This window comes from Lemur catta, chromosome 9 (genome assembly GCF_020740605.2).
Source record: "Lemur catta isolate mLemCat1 chromosome 9, mLemCat1.pri, whole genome shotgun sequence".
Taxonomy (NCBI): domain Eukaryota; kingdom Metazoa; phylum Chordata; class Mammalia; order Primates; family Lemuridae; genus Lemur; species Lemur catta.
The window spans coordinates 16,817,388-16,833,094 of NC_059136.1; the positions used below are offsets into that span (position 1 = coordinate 16,817,388).

Consider the following 15,707-nt stretch of genomic DNA (forward strand, 5'->3'; position numbering starts at 1 on the left):
TGGCTGACAATGCTGGTCAGCACTGTTCTCCCAGTCCCCTCCTCTGGGATAAACTGAGCCCACACTGGTCAGCTTCCCCCACCCTCCACGCCACGGTTATAGCTCTAGTCACTAGAACCCTGTTGCCACTCCCCATGTCAACTCTCAGTCATCATCTCACTTGACCTGTTGGCACCAGGGGACCCAGTGGCCTCTGGCTCAGACCTGAAGCATTTTTCCCGAGGACTCCCAGGATTACGTACTCTTTCAGTTCCCTTCCAGACTCATGGCCACCCAGCAGTCAACCTATGGTTACACCTGACGACTGAGTGTGCTTTAGACATGAGGGATGGTTGATATTTTCATTTATGTTAACAAGTAAGACAAAAGTGAGACAATGAAGGCAAATGTTGGAACTTCGCTTATTCATTGATGTAGTGAATGACTGCTGAATCAGATTGTAGTTTTTAGTTGGGTTTTTTTGTTTGTTCATTTTTTTGTTTTTTCAAGACAGGGTCTCACTGTGTTGCCCAGGCTAGAGTGCAGTGGTGTCATCACAGCTCACAGCAACCTCAAACCCCTGGGCTTAAGCTATCCTCCTGCCTCAGCCTCCCAAAGTTAGATCTGTTGACCCAAGTAAATGACTCAGGCAAAAATCTCAATCCATGAAGGCTTGTTATGCCAAGATTTTGAGGACATGCCCAGGAAAAAACACAGACCACAGACAAGCTGTGGCTGTTCTTCTGAAGGGGAAGTTGGAACCTTCGGCATTTTAAAGGCAGCCAGAGAGAAGGAAAAAGGCGGGGGAGGTGGGACTGATGAGGTTACATTCTTCTGAGGCCCAAGAAATCTACATTTTACATAAAATAGGGAATGTTAGATGGGAAAAAGGGAGTGAAGGAAGCATCAATTATGTAGGTCTCCTTGGGTAGGTGGAAGAATGCTTGATTCTGTCTTGTCTCCAGTTCTGTTATGTATAAAGATAAACTTGTAATTCATTATTAGTGTGGAATGGGACAAGCCTTAGTTTTAGGTGCTAGACATAGGTGCAATTTGCGTGTCCTTGCTTATGGGAGGCCAGCAGGGAATTTCCTTACTGAATGATCTGAGGGGTCAGTTATTCACAGGTGCCTGAGGCCTTCACCTTCTCTTTTGTATAAGGAGTTGGGGGTTGGCCGTGAGATATTGGTTTTCTTTTTACAGATCATAGTTTTTAAATACTAGAAGAATATGTCCTCAATTTTCTGTGCTTGTCACAATACAAAGGTGTGCCAGTGCTGTGGGCTAAATAACGGCCCACAAAGACATCCAGGTCCTAATCCATGAGACCTGTGGATGTACCTTATGTGGCAAAAGGACTTTGCAGATGTGATTAAGTTAAGGATATTGAGATGGGGACATTAACCTGGATTACCTGGGTGGGCTCCGAATGCAGTCACCCTGATGAGGGGGGTCATGGAGAGATGGGGCACAGAGGAGAGGGCCATGTGAAGACAAAGCAGATGCTGAGCCACTGCCTTTGAAGGTGGAGGAAAGGGCCACGAGCCACACAATGGTGGTGCAAGTCTAGAAGCTGCAAAAGCAAGGAAACAGAGTCTCTCTTCAAGCCCCTGCAGGGAATGCCCTTCCTGACACCTTGATTCCACCCCAGTGAAACTGATTCTGGACTTCTGACCTCAAGATCTGTAAGAGAACAGTTGTGCGCTGTTGTAAGCCACCAAGTTTGTGGCAATTTGTTACAGCAGCCACAGGAAACTAATACAGTCAGTTTTAATTTATTGCATCTCAGTTCTGTAAAGGAAAATAAAAATCTCATGACCATGCTCCAGCTCCTTAGGCAAAAGGGCTGGTCAAGCCTGGAGGCTGAGTCATGCAACAGCCACTTCCAAATGAATAGCTGTCACTAACATTGTGCATCACCCAGATCCCCATGGGAAGGGGAAGGCCTCAGGCATCTGCAAGGACTGCCCCCACAGGTCATTCATAAGGAGATTCCTTGCTGGTCTCCCATAAGCGAGGATATGCAACTTGTAACTTTAGGCCTACAGGCTAAGTCTAGCCCCTAAAACTCAAGTCTGTTCCATTCCACACTAATAACGTTATCGCACGTTCATCTTCACACGTGCAGAACAGAGATAAGACAAGATCAATCATTATCCCACCTACCCAAGGACACCTACACAATTGAGTCTTCCTTTACTCCCTTTTTCTCTTCAAACATCCACCTTATCTTTTGTGAAATATGGATTTCCAGGGCCTCACAAGAATGTAACCATTTGTCTCACTGCCCACCCCCTCCTCCTTTTTCTTTCTCTTTGCCTTCTCCCCTTAGTCACTGAGCTCCCAAGTCCCCCTTCAGAAAAGACAGTCACAGATGCATCTGTGGTTTGTGTTTTTCCCAGGTGCATCCTCAAACTTTTGCTTAATAAACTTCCATTGATTGAGATCTTTGCCTTAGCCACTTACTTTGGGTTGTCATCTTTGAATGCTCCCTTCAACATATGTCTTAGGCCAAAGAATGAGTCATTCTAGCCCTCCCCCACACCCACCATGCAGCCTGTCCAAGGCCGGAGGAGGCCCACACGAGTGGCAGCTTCCTCTGCAACCTCCCCACCCTCGTGTGACCCCAGCGCTCTGAGACCCCAGCACTCTGAGGGCCTTCTGCCCATGGGCATTCAGATTCCCACTGCAGGCCCGTGCCCAGGGCTGCTGGCCACCTGCCCCTGGCCTACAGTCGGGAGTGTACACTACTGTGTACCTGCTAACTCCAGACCAGCTCTGGTCTGGCTAAACTTCTCTGCCATCCGGTGTTGAACCACACCTTCTCCAACAACACCTGAACCCCTAACAAGTTTGTCCTAACTTGGGTAGCTCCCTCAGCCCTAGGATACCACATAGAGTTTCCTTATTGTACAGTTATTCTTTTATTATTGTTAATAATTTTATGTTAAACTTCCCTTATTTAACCTATTTTGTGATTTCTGTTTCCTGATTAGACCCAGACTGCTGCTTGGGAGCTATTTATGGCTCCTGACATGACCCAGTTTTAAGTTGAATCTGTATTAACATTTTTCATCACTTTCTTAAATCTAGAAAATCAACGAAGCAATAATGTAAGCTCTGATATGTAGTGTTAGCCAATTTCCATGGTGTAAATATTCCTACCGTGGCCAGTTTCAAGCTACCAATGTGATATCATAGAATGTGGGTTTGGGAAGAGATCCCCAATAGCCATCATTATATACTTTTCCCATTGTGTTGATATAATAGATGTAAATAACCCCCAAAGCACAGATAATAGCAAAACATAGTAACAATAATTGGAAAGTGATTTTTTTTTTTAAGAGACAGGGTCTCGCTCTGTCACCCAGGCTGGAGTACAGTGCCATGATCATAGCTCCCTGTAACCCCCAACTCCTGGGCTCAAGCAATCCTCCTGCTTCAGCCTCCCCAGTAGCTGGGACTACAGATGTACCAGACTGTCTTGCTAATTTTAAAATATTTTTTAGAGATGGGGTCTTACTATGTATCTTACTATAATCTCAAACTTCTGGCCTCAAGCAATCCTCCCAAGTTGGCCTCCCAGAGCACTGGGATTACAGACATAAGCCACCATACCCGGTCACTGGTCATAACATATTTAATTGTAAGTTCATAGAGTTGTTAATAATGCCTGTATTTACAACTGGCTGTCAGAATTCCAGAACACTTACTATTAAAAACAGTTGGCTCTCACTGACTAGTACAAGCCAGCTCCAGCCCAGCACTGGGATTAAGAGCCCCCGGCAACAAGCCAGGGGGAGTGGAGCATTCTTCAGGCCTCCTCTGGAATCCAGACAGGTCTCGGGTGTGGCCTACAGCATTGAGACTGAGGGGGTTTGGAGGAGAAGGTGCAGGCAAGAGTGTCTCTGCTGTAGGCCTCACTCATCACCTCCCCGTGGCCCCTGACTTCAGCCTTGAACGTAAAGGCAGCATTGGACCCTTTCCCACATGGTTGGGATCTGCCACTGGCCATGAATCTGAGAGCTGTGGTGGTCACTCCTGCTGTTGCTTTGCCTTCATTAAAGCCATTGAAGGTGACAGTGAGAAAGTGGCCACGGGCATGTTGTGGGGAGTCAGGGGTCTGGTCCTGACATCATGACTGGTTGGCAGAGGGACTTCGGATCAATGGGCCACCCTTCCAGGCCTGACACCCCACCTGTACAGTGCGGGTGGGAATGATGAGCCCAGGGCTTTCTTCCAGCTCCAGGACAAAGTGCTGCTTGGATGGCAGGCGCAGCACACGGCCACCCCAGGAGGATGTGGTAGCTGCAGCAGCATCAACTGGTGCCACGGTCCTGCTGGGAAAGCCTCACCCTGGGAACCAGCCCAGGACCCTGATCTCAGGACCCGCCATCAGATCGCTCAGCCCTCGCCAAGAGAAAACAAAATGCTGGCGGGTCATCTGATCTTCCTCTTCCACTTTCCCAGGGACCAATGAGTCTCTCTAATAAAAACCCAGTGGAGACAGTCCCTTCCCAGAGATAAAACCCTTTCCAATTCCCCCACCCCCGTGCCCCCGGCTGGCAGGGAGCCCCCAGGGCTCTCCACCAAGGGAGCTGGGCTGGCAGAGAGCCTGCTCTGATGGGGGAAGAAAGTGACGCTCTGCTTTGGAGCATGTCACCACTGATGGGATGCAGGATCAACTTCTCCCAGGAGCAGCAAGATGCCACATGAAGGTCCCAGGACATGCGGGTATTGGGGTGATGCAGAGCACCTCAAAGTACCAAAGGGCAGAGACAGAAAGATTTGTGGCAGGCAGTTCCACCCTGGCCCACGATCCAGCCTGTAGAGTGCAGGGCCAGTGACTGTCCCCTTCTCCCCGATGCTGTCCTTCCCTTCCTGCATCACCCTCCCCAGGCTGGAGTCCTGGATCTAGCAGCCACGCTGCACTCTCAGAGACTGCTTTCTCAGGCAACTCAAAAGAGTGCCCAGAGGGACCTTCTTAGCAGAGACTCTGTTTTCTCCAACAGCCCCTCAGTGCCCTTGCCCCTTCCCTCCCTTGCCTTCTCCCTCCCCTTCCAAGGCTCAGCCTAAGGCCCTCCTTCAAGTCCCCTCTCTTCCCTAAAACAGCTGCTGAAGTCTGACAAAGAATGCGGTGGCTCAGTGTCCCAGGAGCCTCATCTGCCATCCTCCCTCAGGGGCCCTTCAAGTGTCAATAAGTCATGAATTCGCAGGCGTGTTAGCGCCCTGGCTTCCACTTGCTCCTTTTCTTGGTCTCACTAGTGCAAGGTAGATGAAAAAAGAGTAAAACTAAGGTCTGACTCACCAGAAGGCTATTCAGGAAGGAGAGAGAGGAGAGATATTGTAAATAAATGTACACATCACTGCATCTCTCTATACTATATGTAGTGTGTGTGTACATTATGCACATATATGTGTGTGTGCATGTGTGTGTATATGTATGAGTGTATGTACATGCATATTGATACACATACACACACATATAGCAAGTGCCTTAAGCGCACAAGGCTCAACCTGACCAGTCATCCAACCAAGCGCCAGGCAGTGCCCTCCCAGAGAGAACATTCCACCCAAGGCAGGAAGCCCAGAGGGGTGCCAGCTCCGCACGCAGGGTCGGCAGGGTGAGTGTCCCCGGTGCTCACACCCCCAGTGGCAGGGCAGGTGTGGGCAGGTGTGGGTGCCCTCTTTGCACCTTACTGTTCTCTCCCTTGGCGATGCTGGCCACGCCTGTGGCTTTAGTCACCAAGAGATGCTGGGGATCCTGGCTTCTGCCTTTTGCCTGGGGCCGAGTTCTCTCCACCATCCTCCCTGGCCACCCACCCAGAAGCCTGGGTGCTGCCTGAACAGCGCCCCTCACCCCCAGCCACCCATCGCCAAGTCTTCCTGGTTTTCACCCCAAATTGTCCTTGGATCCACCCACTGCTCAGCATTGTCACCCCCACTCTGGGTCATACCCACTCTTGCTCTCTAGTCCGCGCAGCCAGGGTGGCCTTTGCAGCACTTAGCTCTCATCCCACCGGCTGCCGCTTCCCAGCAACTAGGGCAACACCAGGGCCCCGGTGGGCCTGCAAAGGCCTGTGAGCCGCCTGCAGCCACCACCCCCACCTCCCCACTCCCCACCCCAGACTCCCCAGGCCCAAGCTCAGCGCTGGCCCTGCCAGGCTCCTGCAGTGCCAGAGTCAGGCCTCTGGGGGACAGGACCCCAGCTCACTCTAGCACACTGCCTGCAGTAGGGGTTCCACAAACATTTGATTAAGGAGAGAAAAAAGGGAGGGAGGGAGGAGACAGGGAAGGGCGGGCCCTCTCTGTCGCAGGCCTGGCCGCCCTGAGCAACCGAGCCCCAGGCACAGGTCCAGCCCTGCTGTGAAGCTCAGACCCGCCCCTGATGAGACTGGAACCAGGCACCGGCCCAGCCCTTCCAAGTTGGGGTGACGCCTCCATCCCGGGGTCTTTACTGACAAATGTTTGAGATTCCACAGATGCCCTCGGTGGGTGGGGAGGAGGGCACCGGGGTTTGGGCTGAGGCCCCGGCCCTGGTGAGCGCAGCGCTCTGGCGGGTCACCCAGGGCTCTCGGGGGCGGGCGGGCACACGGCGCGGCGCGGGGGTGACCCGGGTGCCACCCCGCCTCCTTCGCGGCCTCTGGCAGGTCGCTCAGCTGCCTCGCACGTAAAGCGGTTGATGTGGGACGAGCTCAGGGCAGCCGGTGGCTAACTCGGGTGCCCCCGCGGGGCCGGGGCGGCTGGGCTCGGGGAAGAGCGCGCCCTGCGCGGCGTGTCTGGGCCGCGGGAGGACCCGGGCGCCCTGGGCGCAGAGGCCGGGCGGTTCCCAGGGGTGGCGGCGGCTCCCCGAGGCTGTCCGTGGCGCGCACGTTATTCTCGCAGCACTTCCTGGGCGGCTGCCACCGTGGGGAGCGGAGCAGGGGCTGCGCGCCCGCCTCCCCGCGGGCTGGGAAAGCACGCGATTGATCCGAGCAGGGGCCGGCTTTAAGGAGATGCCCGCCCACCTCCTCCCCGCTCCCGCTGGCTCGCCGCGGGTGGGACCAGATACACCTGGGCCGGAGGGACCAGATGCACCTGGGCCGTGGGACCAGATACACCTGGGCCGGAGGGGTCTGCTCGCTGGGCCCAGTCGCTGGCTCAGACTCCAGCCCTGGCGCCCCCCGTTCCTAATTCACGCGAAGGTGCCTTATGTGTAAGGGTGGCCCCACACACTTGCATAAGGACTGAGGCATCTGCCAGGAAAGGATGTCAGGCGTGACCAGGCCACTGGGGGAGGGAGAGGAAAGGGCTTTTCCACTAGAGACTCTAGGGAGCCCTTGGAACATGAGTACAGCGGGGAGACAGCGCCGCAGAGAATGTGACAGGGAGGAGGTGGCCATCACAGTCATCCAAGCCCCAGGCCACAGAGTCCCACAGGAGAGAGGATCCTGCAGCCCTGGGGTGGGGGGGGGTGTGGGGGGTGGCAATTATTCCTGGGCTATTGCGGGGATGCCCTGCAGCAGCTCAGAAATGTCAGGCACTGGTGACTGCAGGAAGGGCCCCAGTGTTACTGGGGAACTTAGATCTCCACAAATGCTCTGCTCCCCACAGGCCTTGCCTGCTGCTCCCCAGGGAGTTGTCCCTCAGGGCTCCAGCCCCGAGCAACAGCGTCTTCCCTCTCTGTCGCAGGCCTGGCCGCGACAGGCACTGTCTTCCTTCCCAGGAGTAAGGAACCAGTTCCCCACACATGGCTGCAAGGGGAGGCTGACTGGAAGTCCCACTCCTGGTCCCAAAAGGCAGCATGATATGCTAATTACCTTCCCCAATGTCCCTTTCCGGGAGCAGGGGAGGGCACATGGTGAGGGTGTGGCCCCAGTTGCTGTCCAGCCTGCCCTCTGGGACTCTGACTAGCCAGATGGGACAGGTGACTGCTGCAGTTTATCAACCTTCGAATTTGTCCCTGAATAGCCTGCTTCCAACTGCTCAGATACAGACTGGCCTCACCTAAGTGGATGAAGACCAAGTTAATGAGGGTCATTGTGTTCCATGGGACTCTACCAGAGTCCAGGGAGCCAGGCAGAGGGCAGGAAAATCAGGCCACCAAGGGTCACCTACGTGCAAGCCCAGACTGGCGATGTCAATGTGGCTGGCAGGCAGGTGCAAGTGTAAGAGATAAGAAACCATGTTCAGGATACTCTCTTACAGGTCTGCTCACACCTGTGCACCAAGGAGTCAGCACAGGATTCTCATCCCACCGCAGTGTGACTGCAAAATTACAGACTCACTGACAGGGGCCTGGTTGAGTAAATCATAAGCTACGCAACGGAAACCCACACACCCATAAAAAAGACAGGGCACACCGGTGAGCTGCTAGGGAATGAATGGTAGCCGAGATTCATTACGTTTTGGAAGCAAGACTCAGCAAAGTGCTCCTGGTGTGTGTAGCAGGGTGTGAGGGGGCATGCGGTCCCAGCTGAGGCCACCACACTGAGAACAGTAAGAGCTGAGTGTCCTACGAGAGCAGATGATCTCTGAGACCCTACTAGGCACTACCGCACCTAGGGAGACTTGCCAAGAGGTCCCTAAGCCACTAGAGCCCTTCTAGAAACATCAGTTTGATCAGGGAGCTGGGAAGTGAGGAGTTCTTGTTAGGGAACTTTGGAGACAGTTTGACAGGAGGTCTGGGATGTCATCCCTGCTTCCACAGTGGGGAGTGGAGCAGGGGCTGCCCGCCCACCTCTCCCCACACCTGTCCCCTCTCAAGCCCAGTGCAGAAGCTTGCAGGGTCTGGGCACCACGAAGGCAAGGGAGGAGAGCCTTGGGGAGCTCTGCCCTGGAGTCCGTGTGCATGAACTGGACCCGGCTCAGAGGGGAAGAGGAAGGCTGGCCGCTAGGGGCCTGCAGGGGAACAATGGATTTGTCACTGGGAAGAAGGAAACACTGCTGAAGGGGTCTGAGTTCAGGTCATCTTGACCAGGCAGACCCTGCCTCAGAAATGACCTGCAGGGCTGGGGGAGGCCACAGGAGAGATATCCTTGAAGAATCCCTAAAAGCCCCCCATGAAAGAAAGAGATGGCTTTGAGCACCTGCCAAAGGGGGTAAGAATGCCCGAACCCTCTGCTGAGGCTGAGAACTGCCTAACGAGCAGGGCAGAAGAGCCCTCAGCACACTGAAGAAAGAAGAGAAAGATAAGTGTAGGGATGCAGGGATGAGGGTGTGAGAATGAGGGATGAGGGACCAAAGATGAAGGATTCAGGGATGAGAGGTGCAGGGATGAGGGCAGCTAGGCAGGGAGGGGTTAGGTGGGACATGGGAACCAGGGAGGGAGGCAGGAACAATGCTGGGCACAGGAATGCACGGATGCAGAGATGCAGGGATGCGGGGTACGAGGTGCACATTTGAGGGATGGGTGGGAGAAGGATGCAGGGGTGAGGAGTGTGGGATGGGCAATGCGGCTGTGTGGGAAGACGGGTAGGAATGCAGGGGTGCAGGGATGAGGGGAGGGAGGTTCAGGGAAGAGAGAGAGAGGGGTACGGGACAGAGAAATGAAGAACACAGAGAAGAGGGATGCAGTACCGATAATCCAGGTGTTATCTTAAATCTCCCAATATCTAAATGCTGGTGGCAAATTCGAATTTGTGTAAAATACCTTGCTGGCTAAACACACGAGCCTCCCGCTGCCTCCCTGGCCACAGGTGTGCCTGCTGCGGCCAAGGGAGGGGAGGTTGTGGGGAGCGCCCTGTTGGTTTGGGTGCCTTCACAGAGGCTCTCCTGGCTCTGCAGGGCCAAGACTTTCTGGATGCAGAGGTTTCTGTGACCTGTCCCCACCCCCACCCCACCCTGCAGAGACAGCACGGCAACTACTTGGTTCTCATCTGCTGAGTGCCGGTTGTCATTATAATGTAATAGTAACAACCTAGCTAGGAGGCTTCGGGAGTATTTTTCACACATTTATCATGTCATCTGCCTCATTTTCCATGAGTGTGGGGCAAGAGCTGGCTGCTAGGTGAGGATGCCAGCTCCCCGGCCAGAAGAACCCTGTGCCCGCCAGGGGGGCCTGGAACCCGAGAGGCAGGGGCAGAGGAGGAGGACCGCAGTTCCTGGCCCCTGGGAGCCTGGGTGGGGCCGGAGCCTGGGCTCACACCTGATGCTCCCATCCCGGGCACACGCTGCAGTCTGGGAGCGTGGTGCTGGCTGCGGCCCAGGCCAGCGTGAGTATCGGTTGGCTCAGAGGGTGGGGAGAAGCACACGTCAGCCTGGGGAGCACAGAGCCCCAGGCAAGCAGGGGGGAGCCGCAGAGCCCCCAGCCAGAGAGCGTCCTGCCTCCAGCTGCCCTCTCTGTCCCCACCATCTCCAGGTAGCCAGGGCCATGTCCCGCTGGCGTTAGCCTCCACGCTCACTGGCCTGTCTGCCCTCCACAGCTCCGTGCTCGGTCCTGTCCTGGCGCCTGGCAAAGAGCCCACGTTCATCAGCTTGTGGAGTAAATGAACCATGGGATCTGGGAGAAAACCGCCCGAGTTCAGAGGAGTTATTAAAGAAGCACTTAGGGCCGGGCGTGAGGCCAGGAGTTTGAGACCAACCTGAGCGACACAGCGAGACCCTGCCTCTGCAAAAAGTTTAAGTTAGCCGGGCGTGGTGGCTCACACCTGGAGTCCCAGCTACTTGGCAGGCTGAGGTGGGACGATGGCTTCAGCCCAGGAGTTCAAGGCTGCAGTGAGCTGTTGATCACGCCCTTGGACTCCAGCCTGGGTGACAGAGCAAGACCTTGTCACTAAAAAATAATAAGAAAATAAAATAAAAATGTAAAAAGCACTTAGGCACTGAGCATGGGAAAGGGACTGGTAATGCAGGGACCCCACTGTTCCCTCTTCTGAGAGCCTCCCACCCTAAAATAAAGTCCCCTGTGTAAAGTCTCTGCTGGAGCAGCAGGGCACGGGGTAAAGGTTCACCACGTACGACAGGTGGCAGTTGGCCGCCCAAGGGATGCTGCAGTGCCCTCCGAAGCCCCCCCTCCATGGCTGAGTGTGTCCTGTCTCCATCCCACTGAGCCTGCAGCCTCTCACTGCTGCTTCCTCCGATCCCGCCCCTGGGTTCTCTCCTGCCCCTGGAACAGGCTTGGCCCAGCCTCGCTCCCCTAGTCTGTTGTCTGCACTCCCTGGACAAGGGCCTTCTCCGGCCGGCAGCTCACAGGACAAAGCCTTCTCCATATGTCACAATAACTAATGTCTATTATCGACTCCCCACCCACCAGGCACGCGGCACCTTGCTTGTTTCTCGCCCTCTGAGGCATGTTGTAGAGAGTGGGAAGCTGGGCCCACAGGAGAGAGCTCCTTTGCCCAGCATCGCCCAGGTAGAAATTAGCACAGCTGGAGTTGATCCCAGGCCCCGGTGCACCGAGCCTGTGCCTCTGAAGTACGGCCTCTGTTAGGCTGAGGCTCCGGGCCTCAGTGGGTCTGGCCACAGCACGGCAGCAGAGTTAGAACCGGGGTCTGGAACCGAGTGCTGGAGGCACCAGCCAGGCAGAGCCGCACAGCAGTCAGGTGCTGTCTGCTGGGGTGGGCTCAGCTGCCCAGAGGCAGCAGAGTGAGGACAGGAAGCCCAGGGGTCCTCAGAGTCAGCTCCTAGCAGGCTCCCCACTGGTGAGAGTGACCCCAGGACCCCCAGGACCCGTGCTCTGCTGTTGCTCCAGGCTGGGGCACCCTGTTGATGGATGACCGAGGGTTAACAGGCTGCTTCTGCAACACCCCGCATTCCTCTACGAGTGAATTTTCAGCTCGCAAAACTCACAACCAGCTCTGACACATTGGGGGATCTTGCAAAATCAGACAATATGGGGCTCTAGGAGGTTTTCATTTGAATGTAGCAACACGATCACAGTGAATCAATAAAGACTAAAAGCAGCACAGTGCTGGGGCCGCTCCGCACCTGGCTCAGGTGGGAACTATGGAGGAACACCCACCAAGGGGTGGGCTTCAGTAGAGCTGGCTCCTATCCCCACAGAGGCTTGGGAACAAGATCCATGTCACCAGGCTGTCACCTCCCCAGAAGGACACCACCCCCCATGGTGCTGCATTGGGGTCCCCAGGCCCCCAGACTGGGGAAATGCTGCCTCGGCCACAGGGAGGCGCTGCTGGGGTCTGCCCTTCCCCTGTTCCATCTCTCTCAGTGCCCAGACATGCCCCAAACCATCGCAGCTGCAGCCACAGGAGGACACCGTCCACCCTGAAGGCAGGTGTGGTGCTCGCTGCGCGTCCACGGTGACGCCATGTGAAGGTCCTCCTGGGCTTCGTCATCCAGCAAGTGCTGAGCACCTGCTGTGAATAAAGCTCTGCAGTGGCCACTGAGAATCAAATGGTGACCCTGGCAGGCATGCTCCCTGCCCATGTGGGGCTCCTAGGCAGGTGGGAGGCGCAGGTACGCAGAGCACCACACTAATAATCCACCCCCTCATGAAGGAAGGGCCCCAGGGTGCTCAGGCAGGGGCCCCAGACATGACGACATTTGAGACAAGACTTGCAGGAAGAGCAGGGAGAAGGTTCCAGGGAGGAGGACAGTGAGCCGGTGAGTGTGGGAAGGGGGAGACTGGGCTGGCACAGACAGCATGCACATCCCTGCAGGACTTGAACCTGATCCTGGGAGCCATGAAAAGGCGTGGCAGGATTTTAGGCTGCAGGGGTGGCTGCACAGTGGGGGAGGCAGGAGGGAACAGCTGAGTGGAGGGGCAGGAGGTGTCACAGCCCCGGGTCCTGCGGGATGCTGGACTTGACTTCCACCCTGTCCTGGTGGGGGAACGCAAGCGGCTCCCCCAAGGGAAGGCACACCTCCCAGGAACAGGTGCGTCAGCTCACATTCGTAAACAGCAGTCAGGGACAAAATAGGGGTTATAACTAGAGATCTATAGTTGTATAAATTAATTCACTTACATTATTTGAAAATTGGATATCCACAAAAGTTAACCAGAACACATAATGCACCAGAACCCCCTTTTCTCACCCAGTTTAGCTGCTCACCATGATAATGTTCTGACCTCAAAGCAGGCCACACAAGGCAGGGATTGCCCTGGGAAGCCACATTTTAAACAGGTAAGTCCCAAATTCGGCATAGTCATTCAGCATTTTGAAGTAGTGCAAAGCGGCCCCTGAAGACGTCTCATGTAAGATCAGACTGCTGGGATCTGATATCATACGTGTGGCACTGAGCTCATTACACGAGAGCTACTATTAAACACCATGTTTAGGCCACTCAGGGAAAAATGACAGAACCTCATTCCCACAGGGAGCTGGTCTCATTTGTCTCCTCACCTCCCTGTCTGCCTTTCCTGCTTCATAAGCTCTCTCCACCGCCATCGACCAAACAGCAAACAGGCCTTGGAAACCACATGTAGGACGTGTACACTGCTGTCCGATCAATCGCCATTAGGTAGGTGAAATAAAACCTAATTTACCATCCAGGGGAGGTGCAATGTGTGAGTGGTGTGCGTGTGTGGGGGGGGTGAGTGTGTGCGTGCGAGTGTGTGATGGTGATGACACAGGACAAGGCGAGTGTGTGATGGTGATGACACAGGACAAGGCGATGGCCACTATCCGGCACCAGAGACGATGCGTGTTTTGGAGAAACAGACAAATCTGTTAATTGCAGGATGAATGGCTCTGGCCGCTGTAAGTCCGACACCCTCAGATTGTACATCATGAAGGAGATCTTGATGAAAGAGTGAGTGTATTGCAGTGACATCTCATTAATTCGGCCCTGGCAGGGAACAATGAAATCTAATTTTTCCAGATAACTTGGGTTACCCCGTAATCATGCAAACGTACAAATTAACATTTTGTCAGAAACATGTTTATCCTTAACCAAAATATTCAAAACACAATTTAATTTTCATTGGTGACTCTGGGTCCCCATGGTACAAGATGGGTCATTCCGTGGGGCTGCAATCAGGATGACCTCAGCAGTGTGACCATTGGGTCCCTACAGGAAATGGCTCCAGGTCACTGCATCTTTCAGCCTCACATCTGCTCTTAGTGGTCGGTTGTAACTGTGGGGGTGAAGCGATTCACAAAGATGCACGGGGATCAATTATAGCAAAATGCCAAGGTGAACATCATCATAATCAATTGAAATGCTCCAGCTCAGCTGACACATAATCGATTGCATCGTAATCCCTTTAGTTAAGAGTTTGCAGAAGTGGGGAGAGTGGGCTGGAGCCAGGATCCAGGGAAGCAGGGATTTGCACCTGCTTAACCCCGGGCAGCCCCTGGTCTACATAGTGGGGCTGATCTTCACACTCTGGCTGTTTCCACACCACAGCCCTGCAGACATCCAGCCCCTTGGAGCTACTGGTTGCCTCTGACCCCACCATATTCCATGCAGGAGTTGAGGTGGCAGCTGCTTGTTGCCCTGTGCTGGCAGCCTTCTTGCCCACCAGGCAGCCTGCTGAGTTGCACCTGCTGCTGGGTACAGGGCATCTGCAGTGGGCGGGCTGTTCTTATCCACAGAAATGCCAGCACTGACATGGTGCTCTGTGTCTGCAGCCCTCTCCAGGAGTTGGAGAGTTGATTCAGTCCTCCAGCCCCCCAAAAGCCAAGAGCTGCAAAGCTGAGACCCAAATCTTGGCTCTAGGTGACTGTCACCCTGCAGGGCACTGTAAGCTGTGAGAACAGGGACAAATCATGGCTACTAATAACAGTAAATGCACAAAAAGGGGCAATTATTTTGTTTGTAAATTAGAGTGGATCATAAATATCAACTAAGGAGATCAACCATTGTGCTGACATTTACATAGATTGTTTCATTCGGTGTCCATATCAACCACGTGAGATAGCTTCTGATAATACCCCCATTTTACAGATGGAAACACTGACGCCCTGAGTGGTTGAAGATCATGCTGATGCATTTGAGAACTCTGGAGCCCCAGCTTCCCACCACTTTGCTGCCTGCCTCCCTGTGAACGCTCCCGCCGGGTCTCTCAAATCACTTGCATTATGGCGCAGAAGAGAAAGGGAAAGGGTCCCGGCTGGCCCCGGCCCCGATGGTGCCCCGCAGCCTCCCTCATCAGTGCTGCACACCAGCAAAGATTTTTCAATGTCTGATTTTATTATCTACTTACAGAATGCTTTCATGACTATTACATCAAAAATTAGCTGAGCTATTTTTCCTCCAAGAATTTCCTTTCCCATATAACCAGATACCAGCTGTCCCCTTACCCAGGGTATGCTGTGGCTGACCCTGAAGAGCCGGGGCAGTTAGCAATGCCATTAGGCTGCTAGCGACAGACTGTGGCTTAAACTAGAAAGAAATTTATTTCTGTCTCGTGGAAAAGAAGGCAGAACTGGGGTGGGAGCTCTGCTGTGTCCTCAGGGACTGGCTGTCTTTCTGCTCCGCTTCCCTGAGCGTGTGGCTGTGTGACAAGTGCATCTTCACTCCAGCCAGAAAGGGGGAGGAAAGAAGAAGCAGGCAGAAGGGACACATGCTGCTTCTGAAGGAGTTGTGTGTACCAGGCCCAGTACAAAAACCCAAACAGAATAAAGCAAAAAATGCCCTGAAACCACACTAGGTGCATCAAGCAAAAGGAGGTTAGACGGGCAGTTGGAGGATTGAAAGGGGAAAAGAGCAAACGTGGACGCGGAGGTAACTCTGGGGCGACTGCAGGGAGCAGCTGTGACCCCTGTGGCTGGGGTGGCGTGTCCAAAAGCAGGAGGGGCTGATGCTGTGCCTCTGAGGCTGGCACACTGAGGCTGCGAGGCAGA

At 54.3% G+C, this 15,707-nt stretch overlaps 1 long non-coding RNA gene across 2 annotated transcripts; it reads left to right on the top strand.

Annotated features, from left to right (window-relative positions):
* The first annotated feature begins 12,473 nt into the window (after window positions 1–12,473).
* LOC123644536 lies at window positions 12,474–15,467 on the top strand. Of its 2 annotated transcripts, none has more exons than XR_006737169.1 (4): window positions 12,474–12,522; window positions 13,292–13,380; window positions 13,600–13,671; window positions 14,809–15,467. It is a non-coding gene; the product is annotated as an uncharacterized LOC123644536 (long non-coding RNA). The 2 variants fall into 2 exon arrangements; XR_006737168.1 differs by lacking the exon at window positions 12,474–12,522 and adding an exon at window positions 12,750–13,043.
* Window positions 15,468–15,707: the final 240 nt, after the last annotated feature.